Genomic DNA, 6,069 nt, shown 5'->3' on the forward strand with positions numbered 1-6,069 from the left:
GTATCCACTTCAGGTGCCCGCCATCAGGCATGTATTCAGGATCACAGGTTTCCCTCATCTATCCTGATGGCGGGAGGGCAGAAAAGCCTGATACCTTTTACTTTACCCTACAGCCAGATATCTATCATGCACGGGGCTGGCCTAATAATGGTCAAAATACTCTTCAGCCCACATTGTGCAAAGCTGGGGCTACCAGATTTTCACTGGCTCCCACCTGTGATGTCAAGACCTGCCCCCATTCCACCTTCCAACAGTATTCTCCCCCATACCATCCAATACCTCTGTGGGCCACAGCAACAGGTATGTGAAAGTGATGTGTGGTTCACCAGCTCTCTTCCCTTCTCTTTGCCCAAGTTTGTCCCTTCACAGCCTCACACAAACTACATTGCCTGATGGGGCCCAGTGTACTTCAATACTATTGTTCCAATAGACATGTTAAAAGAATTGTCCTTTGTAGTTCATGATTCACAGACCACGCTCCTGAAATCCAAGTGTGGACTCAGGAGCGCTAGCATTAGGTCAGAAGTGGGCATGCTGCAAGCGTGAATTACTTGCTCATGCACATTATGCTTTCAGAATGTATCTGTGCTTCAAACCCTGTGGAAAAACAGTTCCACCCGATACTGGTCTGCATCAGGCTGTGTGCTCAATTGTTGGGGAGGCAGATGAGGTAACCCACTCACAATGGTCAGCTGTGTCCCCTCAGCTAACAATTCCTCTGGCCAAGTTCAGCAGCCAGAGAATAAGACTTGTCGAAAAAAGCCTGGCCTTTATCCCAAATTCTGGGGGCACCATATGATTCTTATATTGGGACTTGCCATTGGTACTATTTAGCATCCTTGTTTTCCTTATTTGATGTTTTAAGCACTGTTGGGTCTGATGACCATAAAGGTCCCTTGGCAGAACTTCTTGACTATGGTTTATACCAGATAGAAAACTCTGTATTGATCTGTGCCCTGCTCAATGTGAGCAGCTTTTCTCATGGGAATGTTTCTCATGGGAATGTTTTCTTATGGGAATGTTTCCTTCAAAATCCAAAAGAGAGTCATAAAATCTTTGACTCTTCTTTTTCAGTGAGAGGGGGTTGTTGTGCAACCATCCCAGGCCAGGTAGGTTCATTGTTGATTTTCACAGATGAAAAGAGAATTTTGACACCCTTGGCATCATTTTATAAGGCTTTAATGCTGAATCAGGAGACAGACCAGCAGGCAGTGAGGGAAAACAGAGGCCACTAGCCTCAGGGTGATACCACCATTGTCAATGCCAGAGCTGAGGAGCCTTATGACCCCTCCCCAGGCTCAGTCTGGGTGTCTGCACTTCCTCTTTGTTTATGCCTGTTCTCTTTGGCTTCTGTAAGGGCAGGACTGGGCACAGTGCAGGTTTTCTGATCCCATGCAGACCGGGTAAAGGAGGAGTCAGAGTCCTCAGTAGTTTTGCAGGTTTTTTATTTGGGGTTCACCAGGCATATGGCAGGCAGGGGTGCTGGCTGGGAGGTTGGCAGGCCTCCCAGACCCCAGAAAGTCTTCACTCTATCTGGACTCTCTGGCGTTCGTTCTGCTGCTTCTCGGCTTCTGCTTCGGCTTCTACTGCTTCTACTGCTGCTACTGCGGCTGCTGCTACTGGTGCTGCTGGCGTCCCCCTGTGACGCCGCCCTTAAAAAGCACAGTCTTAGGTCAGCTGAATCCCATCTACCTATGCCCACACCCTATTCCAGGTGCCCGCCATCAGGCATGCATTCAGGACAAGGATCCATCATCTATCCTGATGGCGGAAGAGCAGAAAAGCCTGACATTTTCTTTACCCTACAGCTTCCCAGTCCAAGTGTCCATAATTAAAGGCATGAGCGCCACGCCCACGCCTCTAGCCCTCTGGCTTCTGTGTGGGTAACCCAGGAGGAATGCAAGATCACAGGTGCCTGATTGGAGATTCCAGATAGGAGGATGGAAAAAAAAAGCTTGATTTAACTCAATTTTCTCTATAGGGATGCAAACCCAGCAACTTTATCTCCACCTTATCCCAAATCCATGGAAACTGTCGAAGTTGGAGATCCTAATATCATCTTGGAATTTCTCCTTTCTTCTTATACAGTTTGTTTTATCAAGCTATCTAGTGTAGCATGCTTTTTTTTTTTTTTTTTGGTCATATAAAAGACTGGTAAGATATGAGATGGTGTTATTCATCAACTAGATGTTAGTACACACCTAAGTTGACATAACTGAGGAAATAGGATGGGAATAGAGATTTTGGTGTCTGGATACTGGAGAAAAGTAGAAAACATTTTAATAGTTATTATATCAGCTCCCAAGGATTGAGTTGATTTACTTAAGCAAAGTGACTGGATCTAGAATAGTAGATATAAAGATACTGCTTGATTAAAACTTATGAGAACGAACTGTTCCTCTTTAAGACCCACTTTCCTGCTGTACTGATCAAAAGGTAAGGCAGGTGGAGATGTGATAAGAATCACCACCCCTGCATCTTTTAAGTCTTTGATGGTGGAATTAGTCTTGTAGTAGCAGTGGGATTTCAAGGAGTTTTTGCTTACCCATTTCTATCATAATATTCTATAGTTCAGGGAACTAATGTGCAGATTCAGTCAAATTCTGAGTATGTGCAAGGTGAATGAAATAAAAATCAGGGTTATTTCCACCCTCCTGCCTCTAGCATGGATGCCTGGGCTGAAGGGCATGGGCTCAGGTCATGCACACCTTTAACTGTGGGCCGTGAGAACAGGAGAGTGCGCATGAGCAAATTCAGGCACCTGTGCCAAGGGGCGAGGGGATATAAGGATGGCATCATTCTGAGACAAGACTATGACTACAAGACACACTCTGAGGTGAAAATGAGACTGAGAACTCTGGAGAGAGGCCAGAGAAGGAGCGCACAAAGATTCGCTGGGGGCCAGGAGGCTGGTAAGCCTGCATGCTTGCCCCTACAGCATGCCTATTCCAGCTGTAAGCTGGGAATGATGCCTGGCACCTGAGAAACTTAGGGTCAGCCTGGACTTAAGAGTATATGGGTTTATCTAATATTATAATCCATAACAACAAAAGGTACACTACAGGGTAGGTCTACAGGAATTAGCTTATTTTAGTACCAATGTCAATTAATATTCAAAGGACTGGATGTTTCCCTTTCTGCAGTATATGGTTATCTTGTCAGATGACTATGTTCCCACAGATTCCAAAGGGAAAGCTAGAAGGAGGATGTATAATGCTTGCTTTCATGTGATCACGGGCTTCTTTCTCAAAGGCACTTTTCCTTCTCTTCCAGGTCTATGGAATGATTCAGATGGGAGAGTTGGATGAGGAGAGCTGGAAAGGTGGTTGAGAAAGGGAATAGTTGGCATCATTGCCTTCTCTGTTTTGCTTCCAAGGTTTCCTATTTTAGTGGTTCAAACAAGCCCTTTATATGCCAGTCCTAGAATTTTTTTGTTATATAAATCAAGTAGGACCTTAGTGCATGCACTGCCCACTGTTTCAATCTGTGGGGCCCAAAAGGATCATTAAAAGTCAGACAGTTCTGTTCATTATGCTATTTTGTATTTTTCTACTTTGTGTTTGATCATTAAATACCAATACTCAACCCCTATAACTTGAGATTCCTGGTATTTTCCATGGAGTGATTTCACTGTAGCATCTCTGGCTTACAAAACACCCAGGTGAAGTCTCATGGTACCTTCAAGCGAAACAGGAATCATTTTATTGAAAGGAGGGTTTGAGGATTTTTCTATGGGCAGTAGACTTGGTACTAGTAAACTCAGTGTAGTCATCTGAATCTTCCCATGTGTCCTCCTTTCAAATCTTGGGCATCTAGCCTTTTGTTATTGCCACCCTAAGTTTCACTAGGACAGGCCAGACTGTCAATTTCATGGCTATTATAAGTTGGTAACACTTGAGATTAATCTTTGAGTTTGTTTTTGTGCCAAGATAGGCCACAAGAGCAAGAGTTTGGAAACTTTCATATAGAGTCATAGAAATCCCTGATAACTGGTCTGTGATTTTTAATATTGAGTGTATCCTTCTCTTTCTTTAGGATGTCAAATGTCACCAACAACCACTGCACCAATTTCCACTGTCCTTGCATTTCCTTATTACTCATCTACAGTAGGTATTTCAGAAGGTTTTCCCAGGGAATCTTCAATGAGCTCTTCTTTCCAGGTGACCACAAGTAATAATCTGGTTACTCGCTGGCCCCAGGAGCCATGGGCTACCAGAATTTCATCCAAAACTACTAACTGTTTTTTTGTTTTATGCAACCACAATCAGGTCAGATAACAGTTTTTAAGTTGCTCCCTTTCCTTAAGAGGTCAGTTGCACATAGCTGATAACAGATATCTGTAGCATTTAGCTTTTGTGATGGGCAGAACAATTCCTCCCAGCATGTCTATATCCTGATGCGATAAGTCGTCAATGTGTTAAATTACATGGCAAAGAAGAATTAAGATTGGCTAATCAATTAAGAATCAAGATTGCCAATCAGTTGACCTTAAAATAGAGATTGGAGTCCAATGGAGGAGTGGAGGCCTCACATCTGCTACCCAGTCCTCCTGATTCCTGGGCCCTTGATGGCTACAGACTGGTGGGGAAGTCCCCCAAAGCCCACAGCTCAGTGGACTTACCCTAGCACCAGCCAGGTCACCGGGCCCTCAGTGATGAAGGATATGGACACTGCTCCCTGTTGCTCTCAGGTGCCTGGCCCTGTCGCTGCTTGCTGTGTTCCTCTACCACCCTTGCAGCCCCTCCTTGGACTTGGGTACACTCCTGCCTCACCTCATGCACGTGGGTTTATGTCTTTATTTGACCAAAAAGAGCTCTTGTGCAGCCACTGGTACCTGTGTTTGGGAAACCAAGCATGCAAGCAAGAAACAGCCTCTGTGGCTAAAATTTTTCATATTAGAGGCTGAGTCCTCTTGCAGTCCCTGTCATCTGTCTGTAGCCAGACAAAAGATACCAAAAAGTTTCAAAGATCTCTTCATCTAATTAAGAAGGCCACTCATCAGCCAAAATGTCAAGAGAATGGATCTCGTCAAGAGAATATGTAGCAAGATGTGTTGGATGGATTCTTTTTTTTTTTTTTTTAAATTCTCTTGCCTGAGTGTGAGAATCCCACTATAGGATGTCAATCCAAAGAAGCAAACAGGTAATTCTTACAAAACCCGTGGCTGGAGGTGTGCTTGACACACATCATAAACTTTGTTCAAAATCCCACCTGAGAATGATGACAGTGGTACAGGAAAGAAAAAAAGAAAACTAGGAAAGGCAAAGACAAGGAAAATCTCCATGTCTAACAGCGAGATATCACCATTGCCACAACCAAATCAGTCCTCCATCTGCTGTGGAAGAAGACAGGAGAGGAAGCTCAAAAGTGCAGAATGGATGAAATGAGCGGCCATGCAAAAGTTCTGGCACTCAGTAATGTTTTGGAAAGGACTGTTGATGAGCAGGTCAAAATCCTGTTTGAGTTTGTTAAAAAGATAATTACTGACTCATCTGACAAAGAAATTTTTGCCAAGGCAGAAATAATGGATGTAAAAGCCATGCCTCCTCTTATTTTCATTGAAGTTCTTTTTAATGAGAAGATTAGAAGATAAATTAAATACAGTGGCCATTTCCTGTGATTTTTGTCACAAGAAGCTCAAAGCTCAACACCACCTTTGGAATGTGAGGTAGTAAGACCTCAAGCTCCACTCATCTCCAAGATGCCACCTATTTTGAAGAAGATTTATTTATTTATTTATACAAGAACTGGGGTACAGGCCAGATGTGCGGGAGGGTGAGAGGATTCACCAGAGGCAGAGCGGGGAACAGAATAGGCAGACTGACTGAAATACACTGCTGAGGGGAGCAGTGGGCGCGACAGGAGAGGTCTGCTGCGCCATGTGGGACCCTTGCTGGCCGGCAGGGATTGAACCAGCGCTGCAGAGGTTGTGGATAGCCTCATAGTGCTGCCCTCAACCACCTGCTCCACCAGAGGAGGCCCTTGAAGGAAATGTTTGATGCAGACCTTTTGGAAGAAGAGGTCATCTGCCAGTCAGAAAAGGTTTCCAAGAAAAATGTCAAAAGAACC

This window comes from Talpa europaea (assembly GCF_964194135.1).
Source record: "Talpa europaea genome assembly, chromosome: 12".
Taxonomy (NCBI): Eukaryota; Metazoa; Chordata; class Mammalia; order Eulipotyphla; family Talpidae; genus Talpa; species Talpa europaea.